Source organism: Triticum dicoccoides, chromosome 5A, assembly GCF_002162155.2.
Source record: "Triticum dicoccoides isolate Atlit2015 ecotype Zavitan chromosome 5A, WEW_v2.0, whole genome shotgun sequence".
NCBI lineage: Eukaryota > Viridiplantae > Streptophyta > Magnoliopsida > Poales > Poaceae > Triticum > Triticum dicoccoides.
In genome coordinates this window covers 92,353,410-92,372,037 of record NC_041388.1, presented here as the reverse complement: position 1 = coordinate 92,372,037, position 18,628 = coordinate 92,353,410, and positions in this window count along the sequence as shown.

Here is an 18,628-nt window from a genome sequence, read left to right as displayed (position 1 = left end):
TGTGTTTTACCCATCCAGGCGGAAGTTATGTGCACAAAAGAGGAGAACGATTCAATGTGGCGTTAGGATTGAGGGTAATTAACTACCTATGGAGACATAGAGACCTTGAATGTGCATGTGTGAGAGGTATACATGTATACGTGGGATGTGTGTGTGTGCGCGCGCGCATGATCAAGATAAAAGAAAGAAGACATAAGTCATAAGATCAACGACATGGGAGAGACGGATCGGTATGACAATATGCATGCATGTGAGAATGCATGGAAGAAGTCCCGACAATTGAGCATGTGTTTTTGTATTTAAGAGATAGTGGCGTGGGCTGGAGCATGCATCTATGGCGAGCAGAGGGAGTGAGGCGCAACGATTGTGCAAAAGAGACCAACCTATAAATGCATATGTATGGAGAGACATATATAGTATGGGTGATAGGATGCAAGACTCCGTGCGGGAAAGAAATGTTGACGGAGAAACTACAGATAGATACAGAGATGGAGATGCTAGTTAGAGGGACATCCGCTAGTTTGGGTGTTGGAGATGACCGTCGGGTGGTTCAAAGGGTGAAGTTATATATGTGTGTGAGAGGGCACTTGACTGCATGTAGAGAGAAACATATGTAGTGTGCGTGATAGGAATCAAGAGTGAGGGCGAGAAATAAGGTTGATGGAGAAACAGATAAACAGAAAGATAAAGATGCTAGCTAGTGTGCATTAGAGATATGACTCGAGGAATCAGAAGGCTGGGATATGTGTGTGGGTGTGAGAGAGATAGAGAGAGGGTGCGTGTGATTCACATACAAACAGATATCAGAGAGAAATGAGATCCAGAGAGATAGAGTTTTGTGTCTGCGAGAGAGAAAGATATTTCACAACGAGAGTGATAGCTAGAGAGACATAGGAGGGAACACAAGATATCTCTAGGGAGAGAGGGTGTGTGTGAGCGACATACAAGAGAACAATGGAGAAATATGAGACCCTGGGAGACATAGTTTGTGTTTGTGTGTGAGAAAGAGATATTGAAGAGGAAGAGTCATAGGTTCTCATATCTAAGGAGCGAAAGACATCTCTGTATGAGGGGTGTGCGAGTGGCACACATGGGAATAGTAGAGAGAAATGAGACCCCGGGAGACAAAGTTTTGTGTTTGTGTGAGAGAAAGAGATTCCACATGGAGAATCATAGTTAGAGACACATAGCAGGGAGAGAGATATACTTAGAGAGAGATAGAGTGATGAAGGTCAAGGGAGAGAGTACCGTCAGTGTGTTACGAAGATAAATGATCATTGTCGACATACAGGTAGCACGAGAGATACCTGAGAGACGATGAACGCGTATAGGTCCAGAGAGATAGTCCTATATAAGCATGAGTGATAGCTATATGAGATGAATATCTGGATTAAAGGGGATTCAAATTTTAAACTGGAGATCACGACATCGATAATATCATAACGCAAATTGGTGTATCAAACATGCATATTCATTTGAATTTGGGCACACGTGTAATGTTATATAGTTTATCAATATTGGTGATCCATAGATTCTTCAATTACAAACAATGCATGGTTTATATGCAATTAATGTCTAAACAGGATTACACTACATGTTGCGTGTGTGAAACACATTATACATGTTTGAGAAGTAAAAAAACCGCATGAAACACACATTAATTGGAGACAGTTAGCGAGGAATGCATACATTGGATTTCAACATAAAGTGGTTTCAAATATTTGAAAATCCAAATTGATGGATACAACCTTATGAATCTGAGATCATGCCATTTGTAAACCATATTTATGTATAAATGGTGTTGTGCTTTTGAAAGTATATATATAAAAAATGATGTATATAGAATGTAATTCCAATTGAAAATGGATCCCGCCCGAAAAAGTAGAATACAAACGGGATTCGAATTGAGTTGGCACGGTAAACGTGCACTCTGCAAAATTTGAACGAAGCGGGGAAAGTCGCAGCAACCGCCCGAAACCAAAATCTGTGAGATGGAAATCACTACTGCCTATCCCTGCCACGCAAAGCCTATATGCTGGATTTCTATAGGTTTTGATAGGGGTAGGTTTGTAATTTCACCCAAACGTGACGTAACCGCCTCTCACCCGGATTCATACATGGTGGGAGCCAAAACACAGTGTGTCCTTGGCCAAAATCGACTCCCTCCCCGATTCATATTCATACACGGTGGGCACCAAAAACAAACTCTCGTCGGCAAATATTCAGTGTATGCGAGATTACCGTCCTATCCCCAACCGACTAGTGTTGCTATGATGTAGTAGAAATTTGAAACGGGGGCTAAGTTTGTAAATTTCCTTGCATTTGAGACAAGCGCGCCCTGAATACATGGTTCCCCCTTCCTCTCTACCTCCATTTTCCCCATTCGTACTCCGTGGGCGCCAAAACACCCTCTCCACCCCACCCTCCTCCGTCCACCGCCGTCCGCCACCCCATCCACCGCCGTCCTCCTCCACCATGCCGGAGCTGATACCCCAACACTGTCGTCCATTACAAGATATCGACCTCTCTCATCCACGGCTTCGGACCGGGATCCTTGCATCCCGTCCTCTCGCTTCATCCCCGCCGTCGTCCACCTTGCCGGCGCCGCTCCTACGACCGTCTCGTCCACCGCACCCCGCCGCCACCGTCTACCATCCTAGATCTGCTTCCACGCTGCCGACAGCCATCGCTACCGCAGCACTGTCAAATTCTCAGCAGATGCGTACACGGCGCCGCACCAGAGGCGGTACTCTTTCGTATCTGCTCAACTTATTTATCGCAGCAAGAAAATAGATCACCACTGCTTTACTCTGATTTCTTGTCTTGGTTACGAAGTTGCCTTTGTCTGGTTTGCACCTTCAGATCAGCCATGGCACGCTCAACACCATACTCGCAATGCTTATGGTTTTCCCCTTTTATATTCCACACTAGGTAAATCACAGTAGACTAAATTTCAAAATTGGGTCAGTCTATTTTTCAGAGCTCGCGGGAGTTCGCCGATGCGATCGAAGGGGCTCGGGTGGTTGTGGGGCCTCGCTGAACGAAGAAAACTCGACGCGGGTGGGGGTTGGGGTGGGGGTGGGGGTGGCGGAGGAACACAGGCGGTGGGGGCCGGTGGTCCGGCCGGCGGCCCGTGCGGTGTTCTGTATGGGAAGAATCAGAGACGAGGAAGAAGAAGGGTTAGGAGACGTAGGATCTTCATCCAACCGCCTAAAATGGTCGAGAGACAGCTAGGAGTTGCATTCTTAATGCGTTCTGGTTCATCATGTGTGGGCACTGCGCAACCAACATTTTATTATCCAAAATCTGCTTGCTCTTCTTTACCATGTTCCTCTTCTGTTCTTCTTTAATATGTACTCTCTCTCAGTTCCTAAATACAAGTCTTTGTATAGATTCCACCATGGACTACATATGGAGCAAAATGAGTGAATCTACACTCTAAAATGTACCTGGATACATCTGTATGTGATCCATAGCGGAAATCTCTACCAAGACTTATATTTTGGAACGGAGGGGGTATGATAGTAGTACAGTATGTTCCTTGTACTAAAGATGAGCAGGGACATTTGCAGTGCAGAGGTCTATACGGTCGGTTGTGATGGACACTTTGAGCCTCTTTGATTCGTAGGATCTTGTAAAATAGGAATAGGATTTGTAGTGGCCTGCCCACTTGAATCCTATAAGAAGAATATTGTGTACTTGTGCCAGATTATATAAATGCACGCACCATATTACAGCACACATGAGCTCTCTCATCAGAATCCAGTGATAGCACACAAATGTATACAGGGGCGCCCCTATATTAGAATATCATCTGCATTACAAAGATAATCTCACAACTATTTATGTTTTCATGGTTCTCAGATATTATACGCAATTACAGTGAATATCAGAATCCGCGCATCAGAAGAATATTGTGGAACACTGCAATGACTTACAAAATTGGCAGCAAGGCATTGAGTGCCATTCTGGAAGCAATGAAACTCGTATGCTCCCCACCTGTTGATTCTTGTTTAGAATATCATCCTAATGACTATTCTAACCTCGAGGAGTCAAAGGCAGATGGCCTGTCATGTTCACCCATCAAGGTGCATGTTCTAATTTGGCAAGGTTTTATTGATTGCGCGTATCTTGCATATGTTGTCTTGCATTTATTCTACTTTGTTGCACCGCCATATGCTTAGTTTACTCATCATATATGTCGAGATGCCATGCCCATCCATTATCAATACATATTCCATCTGTCATCATACCATGTTTTTTCACTCAAATGTTGTTCTTGTGCATCGGATATAAAAAAGGAAGAGGGTGATTGCCGAACCTGAAGGAGCACCAGCAAAGTCCTTGAAAAACGTGGTGGTGCCAGAGAAATCAGACAGCACCCCACTTATATTGGCTGTACAACCAGTGGCACAAAACGTAGGACCGACTCCAGCAGACTGTACCCATACTTCACTGGCCACACCACTAGCCCCACCACACAGGACCTGCACTCCAGCAAAAGGTATACCGATTTCATTTGCCATAGCACCAGCTGTACCATAGAAAAATCCCACTCCAACAAAAACTACAGCAAGTCCACCGGCCGAAGACCTATCCCAACTGCAGAGACGGGCAATTCCTGCAGATTGGAACCCCATTCCATTTATTCCAAGTTTAAAAGACAACGCTTTCAATGTTGTTAGGGACTACGTGCATATATTCCCATCATGGGAAGATTATTGTGAAGAAAAACACCATTTTCACATCTTCTTGTCCAACTTACGTGTAAGTGCTATTGTTCATGGTTATTATTTTCCTGTTTTCTGATGATTGAACACATCAATGATTTACATTACATTGTTGTAACTAGGCGAGGGTCAATCTGGATAGTCATGATGACCAAAGCTTGCTTGTGCTTTTCAAGGAAGCATTGCAGCAGTATCGGTGTTACCTGAGGAAATCACACTTTGATGGCAAGTCTATAAACGAATTTCCGGTGAAGTCTCCTGTGCTAAATTTAGAAGACATTGAATGGAAAAACCTTGTTATGCACTGGTCTCGTTCCCAGGATGAGGTACTGTCTATGAAGTCACATGAAAATTTGAACTTCTACTTTTCCGCATGTGCCTTACAAATCTTTTTTGAAGGAAATCTGCTCGAAGAAGAATTCCAATTTGACAAGAACGACAGGATATCGCGAATATGCTGCCCACTGCTTTGCTCTTGTTAGTACATGTTGTCATGTATCACTGTACTTGCATACATACCTGGTTCATTATGTGACAGCAGTATGCATGATAGCTTGCTTATCAATTGTTCGCTCCAAATTATCTGATCTGTATGAATGGTTACATTAGTGTAGAATATATCCAATCCCAATGTTTTTTTAGCTCTGCATTGTTCTTGTAAGTACATGCTGTCCTTTATCAGTGTACTTATAATGACAGGTAGTTGTTCATGTACCATCACTCTACAGCTTATTTTCCTTTGCCCTCCATTTTCTACACATCATATCTATATTTACTCTTACCATAAGGTTGGTACTGAAGAAGTTTAGCTGTGCATTGCTCTTGGCTGTACCTTTTGCCTGTATCGCTGCACTTACATTTATAGCTACTTGGTTATGTAGCATCACTCTTCATCTTATCTTAAATATTCTCCATTTTTTCGTATATTATCACATCTATATTTACTCTTAACAAAATGTAGAATAAAGGCAATGCTTTTGAAGAAGATTCTGTGGTAAACTTCTTGAATTGCCCCCCATCAGCATGGACAAGGCCTTTATAGAGCCTGTCTTCACCAATAATGTAAGTTTGTCCATCTCAAGCCTTCAAACTTTGTTGTATATATTTGGTTAGGCATGACTGCAATAGCTGTTTATTTTTGGTGTTTGCATCAAATTGCTTATTTAAAGTTTATCATATGTAGTTCATAAACAAAAGTTTGTCCTTTCTCAATTTAAGTTTTCAGTTGTACAACTAAGTTCCTTCTTCATACCACGTAAATTAAACTATACATAGCAATTGATCTTCTTTTGCACTGCATGTATGCTTCTGTTCTTCATCCGTAATCCAGTGGTGTGGTGAACCTACCCACTACAGCACAATGTCATATTCTGCAATGTCTTAACTATCAACAATGTCATATCATTCTACCATTATTTAAACCGTCTCTTTATTTGCCAATCTGAAATGGTATAAATTAACAGCACACTAACCATTGATACTTATGGGTTCTTGATCTGTAATCCAGTGGTGTCGTGAAGCTGCCAACTCCTTCACAATGTCATTTCCTGCCATGTATTGACCTGAATAATACCATATTGTGTTAATGCAAATTTAAAGTGTGTCACTTTATTCATCGGTAAGAAATGTGATGAATTGTCAGCACTGATACTTTTATGTGCAAAACCTGTCATCTGTCTGCTTGTTTATATTTCAGAGTGAGGAAGATATAAATGTTGAACAAGCGCAGTCTCATCATCTTGCTCAGCTGCTTGTGCTGCAGCTCCCCAGCAGGGCTAACCTTTCTTGAACTCTATTGAAGTGCTGTCGGTTTTGTATATTATTTTGTCGGCGTGTTTATTTGCACTGGTGGCGATCTTTGATGCCCAATGTATGTAATCTGCTGTCTGCTTGTGCTTTATTATCATAGTGGCAAACTTTGATGCCCAGTGGATGTAATATGCCGTAATTTCTTTATTGTATAGTCCAGGTTTTTTCTTATTCATGATGTTGCAGTTATTTTATTGTATATATATCTTTTCTTCGCAATAAACCAGCCAAACCGTAAAATTACGGTACATAATTGGGCCGTCATGCAATCATGATGTAGGTTGGGCCTGAAATGTGCCGAACAACTCATGGGCCGGCAGCATCACGAAATGAACCCCGGCCCATGATTGTGCGAATCAAATCACGGGCTTTTAACTGGCCAAAAATTGTCTCGGTCCTTGTTTGGCCCAATCAGATATCGGCTGCGAGCAGGCCGGATGCAAACCGGGCCGTAGTTAGGCCCAACTATATGACGGCTTTTAACAGGCTGAAATTAATATAGGGCCGAAATGTTAAATGGGCCCTTAACAGGGCAAAACTAATATCAGGCTGAATTACTAAATGGACCTTTAGCAAGTGGGCCCAAAAGCATAGTGTCCAGTTGACGGGCCGAATGTGATATGGGCCATAATTGAGCCCAAAGCCTCTTAAAGGGCCGGACCTGATCTGGGCCGTAATTTGGCCCAGAATGTGGTAGGCCTTTAACGGGCCGGATCTCATATGGGCCACTATTAGGCCCAGAGCGTGGCAGGCCATTAATGGACCGGATCAAATATGGGCCGACATTTGGCCCAAAACATGGCAGACAGTTAATGGGCCGGCCTACTAGGGTCCTCAAAATCTTATGGGCCTACAGATGGGCCGGCCCATTAATGTTGGCGAAATCTCTTGGGCCTTTAGCTGGGCCGGCCCATTATGATCCGCGAGAATCTTGTGGGCCTTTACCTGGGCCGGCCCATTACGGCACACAAAAATCTTGTGGGCCTTTACCTGGGCCGGCCCATTATGGCCCGCAAAATCTTGTGGGCCTTTAGCTGGGCCAGCCCATTATGGTCCGCAAAATCTCGTGGGCCTTTAGCTGGGTCGGCCCATTATGGTCCACAAAATCTTGTGGGCCTTTAGTTGGGCCAGCCCATTTAAACTTGTTGGGTCGTGCCACATGTCGACGTATCATAGGCGCCTTCTGTCCAGTGAGTGGATGACATCTGTCCCGATGATGAGCCGACACGTGTTTCCTCTAGCCAATGATGATTTTACACATGGAAAATCCCCATTGGTCGGGGCTGTTAACGGGTTATCGGATCCAAAACGCGACCCGATAGCTTAGCGGCGTTCCGCTACGGTGGATGCCACGTGTCGGTCACCCTTGATGAAAGCACTTCTATGACGCGCAATTTATCGTCATGGAAGTGGACACTTCCGTGATGATAATTTTGGTAATGTCATTGAACACTTCTACGACAGCACAGGTATGACTATCTTGATTCTGTCATAAATTTGTCATGGATGTACATGCATGACAAAAAAGCGACCTACTGTGACAAACACGTATCATCACGGAAGTGTATTTTTTGTAGTGCGGAGAGATCAAGGCAAGGGACACCTCGCAAGGTTTGCATGACACAAGCCATGATGACTGGAGCCAGGCGGGCACCAGCGCGCGTTGTGTCCTCGTTTCCTCTTTGGTGCTAAAGAGGCAAGCGCAGGCGAGGAGTCCCGAGGCATCAGGCAAAGGTTTCCATATCGGTGCAACAAGACCAAGACCAGTAGGACAGAAGGACGGAGGTCACCGTGGAGCCCAAGACGGTGTCACCACCAGAGCCTTTGGCAGGGGAAGACTACTTTTGTCAGGATAGCTTGTACTAGTTGTCCCCTTCAAATTGGCCGTTGTGGGATCCCTTCCCGCCTTATATTTGGGAAGAGGACCCGGCCCTCTATATATAGGACAAGCCACCACCAAAGAAGGGAGGGGCTCATCTAGAGAGAGAATCCTCAACCACACAAGCTCACCAAGCACAAGAACACCTCTCCTCAGGAGGCTGTTCTTCCCTTGTAACTGTTCATCCTCAGCCCAAGAGGCAATCCACCACACCACACTGGAGTAGGGTATTACACCATATTGGTGGCCCGAACCAGTATAAACTCTTGTGTCTCGTGTTCTTTGGGTTCGCCGAGCTAGGCTGTGAGATCATGGAGATTGCGAGCTAGAGAGGGGGAGAGATCTTCGTGCGCACCCCAGTGTTCGAACCTCAAGGGTTTTTCCGGAACCCAAAATCTGACATTTGGCACGCCAGGTAGGGGTGCGCCGAAGCTTGCCCCCGACGGCCTCGCCGCTCCGACCGGCTCTCATGGACGCCGCCGCTTCTCCGACTGGATCGATGGTCGCCCTCCACAACGCTGTGGGGCTCCGGGCCTTTACCCCTGCCTTGCGGCGGGTGCGGTGGCCGCACAAGTTCAAGCCAGAGATGCTGCCCCGTTACGATGGTGCGGCGGATCCGGCAGCCTTCCTGCTGGCGTACGAGGAGGCCGTCCTGGAGGCCGGGGGCGATGGTAAATTCATGGCCAACTGGCTCCCAATGGTCCTCGCTGGCGTGCCACGCGCCTGGCTCCTCCATCTGCCAGAATCTTCTATGGCCTCCTTGGAGGAGCTGCGCGACCTCTTCATCACGTGCTTCGGGGGACCAGCACCCCCCGCCATTACGGTTCTCCTCAGTGGATCGTAGGTGCCACCTTCGGACCGTCATGCCAAGCCGTTCTTTTGCCAGATCGGCGCCGCCTCCATGTAGCAGGGGGCTCCCCTGGGTTGGGCGGCGCCCAAGGCCGACCTGACCTTCGACTCAAGGGATCGCCTAGTCACCACCGTCGGTTCGGGCGTGCTCTCTATGCTTTGCACGCCCACCATCTACAGCGTGGCCGTCACCAAGACCCTCATCGATGGCGGCGCCGGCCTCAACATGCTCTCTGTGGAGGCTTTTAGTCTCCTTCATGTACCACTTGAGCGGCTCCGCCCCAGCAAGCCCTTCTCCAGAGTTGGCAGCGGCTCATCCACCCCCCTGGGGAAGATCCGTATCCTCGTGCCCTTCGGCACATGCAACAACTACCGCACCGAGCTAATTGACTTCGACATCGCCCGCATCAGCTTAGCATACAACGCCATCCTCGGGTACCCAGCGCTGGCCCAGTTCATGGCAGCTACCCATCCTGCCTACAACCTCATGAAGATGCCAGGAAGCAAGGGAGTCCTCAGCGTGGCTGGAGACACCAAGGGAGCCTTGGTGGCCCTCAAACTCACCTTCAAGGCCACGGCGGCAGCTTTCCCGGCTGACAAGGCCATGCCCAGGACCAAACGCGCTGCGCCGACCAAGAAGAAGCAGTTATTCACTCAAGGTCAAGCCAAGACAAAGCAGATACCGGTCGACGCAGACGGGGCCTATGGCGCCACCTTTACTATAGGCGCCGACCTTGCCCCAGATCAAGAAAGGGAGTTGGTAGACTTCTTGTGGGCAAACAAGGAAGTATTCGCCTGGGAACCCAGGCAGCTAGTTGGGGTACCGAGAGGAGTGATCGAGCATCATTTGAGGGTATGCCCCAACGTGCGCCCTGTGAAGCAGAGGGAGAGGCGACAGTCCACAAAGAAGCAATCCTTCATCATTCAGGAAACCCGCAAGTTGGAGGCAGCAGGAGTCATTCGCGAGGTCCGGTAACCAGAGTGGCTGGCGAACCCGGTCGTCGTGCCGAAGAAAGGAATGAAGGAGCGCATGTGTGTCGACTTCACCAACCTCAACAAGGCTTGCCCTCAAGACCCATTCCCGCTGCCGCACATCGACCGGATTGTCAACTCCCCCGCCGAGTGTGATCTGCTATGTTTCTTGGATGCGTTCTCGGGCTACCACCAGATCAAGATGGTGGTGGAAGATGTGGAGAAAACAACTTTCTTGACCCCATGCGGGGTATACTACTACACTTGCATGCCATTCGGACTGCGCAACGCAGGAGCGACCTTCCAGCGACTGATGCACATCACCTTGGGGCGGCAGCTTGGGAGAAATGCTGAGGCCTACGTTGACGGCATTGCGGTGAAGTCTCGGGAGGCAAGAACCTTGATTCAGGACCTGGAGGAGACCTTCGCAAGCTTGTGCCAGGTGGACCTGCGGCTCAACCCAGAGAAGTGCGTGTTTGGTGTTCCTCCTGCCAAGCTGCTGGGCTTCCTCGTGTCCCACAGGGGGATCGAGGCCAACCCAGAGAAGGTTAAGGCAATCAAAGACATGAGCCCACCACAAAACCTCAAGGAGATGCAGAAGCTTGCGGGATGCGTGACTTCGCTGGGGCGCTTCATCTCCAAGTGGGGGAGCGCGCCTTGCCGCTCTTCAAGCTGATGAAGAAGAAGGGTCCGTTCGAGTGGACCCCCGAGGCGGACCTGGCATTTCAAGACCTCAAGAGATACTTGACCAGCCCGCCGGTGATGGTGGCGCCTCGTCCTCTTGAGCCCTTGGTACTCTACCTGTCTGCCACACTCCACTCCGCCAGCACGACGCAGGTGGCCCTCAGAGAGGAGCCTCGGGTCAAGGGCCCACCAAATGGAGACGCCAAGCCGGATGAGGCAGCGCAACACCAAGGCGATGCTCCTGAGACTGCGGCTACCGCGACTAGTCATCAAGCCCCTGAAGCTCGGGACCCACAGGAAACACCTCAGCCCCCGGGAGCCAAAAACTTCGTCAACTCTCCCGCCCTCGTCGAGCACCCAGTGTACTTCCTCAGCACAGTGCTACGAGATGCGAGAGTGTGATACCCCATGCCTCAGAAGCTCTTGCTCTTGCTCCTGGTGGCCTCGCGTAAGCTGCGCCACTACTTCTAGGGTCACCCCATAAGGGTTGTCTCAGCTTACCCATTGGAGAGAGTGCTCAGGAGCCCCAATGCTGCGGGAATAGTCACCGAATGGAACATCGAGCTACAAGCATTTGACTGGGAGTTCAACATAACCAGGGTCATCAAGGGGGCTGCACTCGCTGACTTTGTGGCAGAATGTACCGACACCCCGGAGCTCGAAGCAAGCGAGAACCGATCCCTCTCGCCAGGGAGTGAAGCACCGGATGGCTGGGTCATGTACTTCGATGGCGCGTTCGCACGCCAGGGCGCGGGGCTGGAGCCGTGCTCATCTCGCCCACTCAGAACAAAATTTTACTATGACGTACAGCTCTGCTTCCAGCGGGGCGAGAAGGTCTGCAACAACATCGCAAAGTACGAGGGTCTCATCGCCGACCTCAAGGCTGCGGTGGCCCTGGGGGTGAAACGCCTCACCATCAAGGGAGACTCGCAGCTCCTCGTCAACTTCTCCAACAAGGTGTACGAGCCAAAGGATGAGCATGTGGAGGCATACCTCACGGAGGTACACAAAATAGAGAAGCAGTTCCTGGGCCTGGAGCTACAGCATGTGCCCCATGGCACCAACAAGGAGGCCGACGACATCACCAAAAGAGCATCCAAGCGGCTACCCCAAGAGCCTGGCGTCTTCGAGGAACAGCTCTTCAAGCCTTCGGTGACACCTCCGCCTGCAGAGCCGGTGCCACCTCAGGAGGAGCTCCCCCAACCACCAGCCTTGGGAGCCCCCACCTACGGCCCGACCTCAGGATCGCGCCTCCTCTTAGTGCTCGAGCCTCAGGAGGGGTGCTGGATCGAGGAGTTCAGGGCGTACCTGATGCAAGGCACGTTGCCAGATAAGGAGGAAGACGCGGAGCGTGTGGCCCGGCAGGCTATGGAGTACCGCATTCAGGACGGTGAGCTATACAGGAAGCGGCCAAATGATGTTTATCTACAATGCATTTCCAGGGAGCAGGGGAATGAGTTGCTGGCTGACATACATGGCGGAGACTGCGGGCACCACTCGTCGTCGTGCACCCTAGTCGGCAAGGCTTTCCGCAGCGGGTTCTACTGGCCCACGACACTCAACGACGCGGCCGAGCTGGTGAAATCCTGCAAGGCCTGTCAATTCCACGCCAAGCAGTTCCACCAGCCGGCTTAGGGCCTCCAGACTATCCCGCTCTCATGGCCGTTCGCGGTCTGGGGGCTGGATATCCTGGGCCCATTCCCTCGAGTGCCTGGAGGTTACCGCTACCTCTACGTCGCCATCGACAAATTCACCAAGTGGGCGGAAGTGGAAGCCGTCCGCACCATCCCAGCTGGGTCAGTAGTCAAGTTCATCAAGGGCCTCGTAAGCCAATTGGGGGTTCCTAATCACATCATCACCGACAACAGCTCACAGTTCACTAGCAATCTCTTCAAAACATATTGTGCTAACCTTGGAACGCAGATCTGCTACGCCTCCGTGGCGCACCCCAGGAGCAACGGCCATGCCGAACGCGCCAACGCGGAAGTCCTGAGGGGTCTCAAGACTAGGACCTTCAAGAAGAAGCTCGAGGCCTGCGGCAGGGGCTGGCATGACGAGCTCTAGTCTGTGCTGTGGTCCATCCGCACCACCGCCACCAGGCCGACAGGCGAGACCCCGTTCTTCCTCGTCTATGGAGCAGAAGCGGTTCTCCCACATGAGGTCAGGCATCGCTCCGCATGGGTCCTGGCGTTTGATGAAACACGGTAGGACGCCATGTGGGGGATGGACCTCATGCTGGGGGAGGAACATCGCCGTGAAGCCTCGCTCCGAGCTGCGAGGTACCAGTAGGCGCTGCGGTGGTACCACTGCCGTAGCGTCCGCTCCCCGACACTCGAGGTGGGTGATCTTGTCCTGAGGCGGGTGCTCTCCAGGGAAGGGCTGCACAAGCTCTCACCCATGTGGGAGGGCCCGTTTCGGGTCGCCCATGTCTCCAGGCCTGGCGCCGCACACCTGGAGACGCAGGACGGGATCCCCATCCAGAATGCTTGGAACATCCAGCGCCTCCAGAAGTTCTACCCATGAAGCAAGGCCCAACGCCTGTGAAGGCCTAGTGCCTGTGAAGATCTTTGCTTGTGACACTCTCACGTAATAATGAGTGGGGCTGTACACGCCCCAGAGTCTCAAGAGTGCCGCCCTCGGGCCTCGGGGGCTCCCTCCCACGTCTTAGTGGCAACACTTAGCTCCGCGCTGGTGAGAACACAAGAAGACTAGACTAGGTGCCAGACGCGGCTTTTCATTTGCTTTCTGTAGTTGGCTTGCCCCTTTTAGCGAGAATTTGCTTTCTGGTGTTCCTTGCTGGCCTGGTTCCATTGCCTTTTGCCTCCTTTTCTGCTCTCGGTTCCTCGTTTGTTGACCCGTGCTCTCCCTCGCATGCCTCGCAAGGGGACTGGACAGACGCCCTCGTGAGCGTTTTCGTTTTCCTATTTTTTGCAAGGCACCCTCGCTCGAGTTCGCAAGTTGGCACACCACTCTCAATCCGTGCCCCCCGGTTACCGCGATACGAAACATTGGGTCATGACCGGCAGTGCCCGTGACCAGGATTCAGAAGGATAAGAATTTCCTAGCAAATTTTTGCAGTTCTCAGACGCCTTCCGAGCACAGGAGGCTTCGCCAGGCATTGGGGAACGCGCGTCTCATGAGGCGGAAACTACTTCAGGCGCATCAAGCTAAGTTATTCCTACGCGCATACATAAAACATGACACTGCAACACGACACAAGAATGATAAACATAGCACAACCACTTAGAAATCATAATTGTTGCACGCCCCAGCAGGGCCCCATACTTGTCTCTCTCTTAATGCAGGAAGGAAAGGAGGAACGAAACAAAAGCAGAATTTGCTCCTGCGGCAAGTCGCGAGGATGGGCCCGTGGCGCTCTCCTGAGCTCAACCAGACCCCTCCTCGCGCTTCACCGAAGCGCGGCGACGAGACGACCCGCTGCCACCTTCAAAGTGGGCGCAGCAGAGTGGCGGCTAGTCGTAGTCGCCGCTGCTGGAGCTGTCGCCGGAAGAAGAGTCGCTGTAGCTGGACGAGCCTTGGCTAGCGCCAAGGGAGAGCCCGCCTTCACTCTCGTCGCGGCTGTCGCCGAGGCCGAGCAACTCACCGCCGCCGTTGTCCTCGGGGCAACACCCGACGCGGTGGCCATCTTCCCCGAACACCCTCACATAGAGGGTCGCGTTGCCATCGTACTTGAAGTGGAGGGAGAACTGCCGGCCCTGGACGCGCGCGCGGGCAAACGTCTGCTAGCCGCGGGCCAGGACTGCGTTGCCTGCGGCGGAGACCTCGACCGCGACCCACAAAGCCTTGCTGCAGCAACCGTTCGCCTGCAGCCAGAGACCGCCTAGACTAGTGGCTGGAAGCTCGCCGGCAAAGAAGCGCGGGAGCTGAAGCCAAGTGCCGGCCAGGTTCTCTGCCCACACGACGAACTCCGGCAACACTTCCGCAGAGTGGAAGCGCGGCCTGGGCGGCCGCGCGACCATGGCGCGCCTCCCTTCATCGATGGGGCTCCCACAACTCAGGCGACCACCACCACGCGAAGAGGCGCCACCGCGGCCACGAGGGGCAGTGGTGGGGGTCACGGTGTGCTTGCAGGGACGGTCGCGCCCCCTCTTGGGTGGCGGTGAGCCGGGCCCCTCCTGGCGAGCCTTCCCCTTCTCTGCAGTCGAGAGCCACTTCGCAGGTGCCATGGGTGTCGCTGCCGATAGTGAAGCGAGGAAGAAGAAGGAACGGGAGAAGCAAAGGAAGAGATGGGTGACGGGGGCTCTGCCCCCTTCCCATTTATAGCCAAGGGGAGGCCAACTGCTGGCCTCCACGATCTAAGGTAATAATGATCTTTTTTGCATGCAGCAAGGACTCGTCAAGTCGGGCAGTTGCCGAGGCGGCATGGGGAAGTAGAGACACCCACGTCCAATCAATCGCCACACGTCAACCGTGGCCGCAGGCTGTTGGGGCCCATGGCGCTTCGCACTTACCCTTTGGCTTCGCCTCGAAGCCAAGCCCGAGCGTGCCTTGGGCCCGGGGGCTATTGTCGGTGTTCTGGGAATGGGGGATCCCCAGACTTGCCTGCCTGTGGCCCGCGGCATGGCCACCCTAGCGGCCCCGTACGGCCCATCTTCACCAGCAAACACTCAAGACCCTCACGAGGGGCCAAGCCTCGTGAGGCGGACGACGCAAGACCTCCTCAGGGGTGGCCTCACTAGGTAGGCTCATGAGGGGCGGAGAGATCAAGGCAAGGGACACCTCGCGAGGTTTGCGTGACACAGGCCATGACGACTAGAGCCAGGCGGGCGCCAACGCGCAGTGTCCTCCTTTCCTCTTTGGTTCTAAAGAGGCAAGCGCAGGCGAGGAGTCCCGAGGCATCAGGCAAAGGTTTCCATATCAATGCAACAAGACCAAGACCAGTAGGACAGTAAGACGGAGGTTACCGTGGAGCCCAAGACGGCGTCACCACCAGAGCCTTTGGCAGGCGAAGACTATTTTTGTCAGGATAGCTTGTACTAGCTGTCCCCCTTCAAATTGGCCGTTGTGGGATCCCTTCCCGCCTAATATTTGGGAAGAGGACCCGGTCCTATATATAGGACAAGCCACCACCAAAGAAGGGAGGGGCTCATCTAGAGAGAGAATCCTCAACCACACAAGCTCACCAAGCACAAGGACACATCTCCTCAGGAGGCTGTTCTTCCCTTGTAACTATTCATCCTCAGCCCAAGAGGCAATCTGCCACACCACACTGGAGTAGGGTATTACACCACATTGGTGGCCCGAAACAGTATAAACTCTTTTGTCTCGTGTTCTTTGGGTTCGTCAAGCTAGGCCGTGATATCATGGAGTGTGCGAGCTAGAGAGGGGGAGAGATCTTCGTGCGCACCCCAGTGTTCGAACCTCAAGGATTTTGCTGGAACCCGGAATCCGACTTATTCCGCATGTGCAAAATTGTCTTGCACCCGTTGTATGTGAACGTAGAGCTTATCACACCCGATCATCACATGGTGTCTCAGCACGACGAACTGTCGCAATGGTGCATACTCAGGGAGAACACTTATACCTTGAAATTTTAGTGAGGGGTCATCTTATAATGCTACCGCCACACTAAGCAAAATAAGATGCATAAAAGATAAACATCACATGCAATCAAAATATGTGACATGATATGGCATACTCATCTTGTGCCCTTGATCTCCATCTCCAAAGCACCGTCATGATCTCCATCGTCACCGGCTTGACACCTTGATCTCCATCGTAGCGTCGTTGTCGTCTCGCCAACTATTGCTTCTACAACTATCACTAACGCATAGTGCTAAAGTAAAGAAATTACATGGAGATTGCATTTCATACAATAAAGCGACAACCATAAGGCTCCTGCCAGTTGTCGATAACTTTTACAAAACATGATCATCTCATACAATAACATATATCACATCATGTCTTGACCATATCACATCACAACATGCCCTGCAAAAACAAGTTAGACGTCCTCTACTTTGTTGTTGCAAGTTTTACATGGTTGCTACAAGCTTCTAGTAAGAACCGTTCTTACCTATGCATCAAAACCACAATGGTGTTTCGTCAAGTTTGTTGGTTTAACCTTCAACAAGGAGCGGCCGTAGTCAAATTCAATTCAACTAAAGTTGGAGAAACAGACACCCGCCAGCCACCTTTATGCAAAACTAGTTGCATGTCTGTCGGTGGAACCGGTCTCATGAACGTGGTCATGCAAGGTTGGTCCGGGCCGCTTCATCCAATAATACAGCCGAATCAAAATAAGACATTGGTGGTAAGCAATATGACTATCACCGCCCACAACTCTTTGTGTTCTACTCATGCATATCATCTACGCATAGACCTGGCTCGGATGCCACTGTTGGGAAACATAGCATGCAATTTCAAAAAAAATTCCTACGCTCATGCAAGATCTACCTAGGAGATGCATAGCAATGAGAGGGGGACAGTGTGTCCACATACCCTCATAGACCGAAAGCGGAAGCATTTGACAACGCGGTTGATGTAATCGAACTTCTTTTCATTCCGACTGATCAAGCACCGAACGTACGGCACCTCCGAGTTCTGCACACATTCATCTCTATGACGTCCCTCGAACTCTTGATCCAGCAAAGTGTCGAGGGAGAGTTCAGTCAGCATGGCATCGTGGTGACAGTGATGTGATCCGTGCAGGGCTTCGCCTAAGCACTACGTGAATATGACCAGAGACGTAAACTGTGGAGGGGGGCGCCGCACACGGCTAACAATGTTTGTTGTGTGTTCTAGGCACCCCCTCCCACATATATATATATATATATATAGGTGGGAGGGGGAGGGGGACATCCATGGGGTGCCCCAAGTAGGAGGAATCCTACTTGGGGCGCCCCCCTTACCATCTCTTCCAGAGACGGAAGGAAAGGGGAGAGAGGAGGGAAGGAAGGGGGAGGCCGAATTGCCTCCCCTTCCTTCTCTCTTCCCCTTTTCCTTTCCCGTTCCTATTCAGCCATCAAGGGGGGCGCAGCAGCCCATGCTGGCTCCTGCGTTTCCCCTCTTGGCCCAATAGGCCCACGTAGTTTGTCGGGGGTAGCCCGGAACCCCTTCCAGTGACCCGATATGTTCCCGGTACCCCCAGAACACTTCCAGTGTCCAAATACTATCGTCCTACACTACAAAAAAAGACACAACCGTGGCATTTTGAGCTGAACTACAATTTTTTGTCAAGCTTATGACACTTCTATGATAATAATTGTGACAAAACCCGGTATCATCATAGATGTGGTGGGCTCCTACTTCTATGACAAAAAATCATGACAGAAAATGGGCTTTTCATCCTGGGTGGGCCGGAGACGAAGCTGCATGACATTCTTTGGGCCGTTCATGACGGAAAAACCCATGGTAGAAGCGAGGGCGAGGAAAATATCAGGGAGTTCCCGGTTAGGGTGGGTGGTCGCGGGCTGAGCGATGCACGTTTCTCTCGTACACGTACGCGCGTGGGTGCGAGGCGTTGGGCTCTAACTGAACCCGAGCGAGGTGTTCTCCTACTGAACCCGAGCGATTGCACTGCAGGCTACACGTTACTAAACCCGAGCGATCGATCGATGGCTGTTAACTAAACCCGATCGAGCGATTCCTTCGCTACTGCTGCTAACTGAAGCTGATCGATGCTGCCTCTGGATGAACAGTGAGCGTTGTTGGGGGAGGGGTGGATGAACAGCTCCTGGTGGGG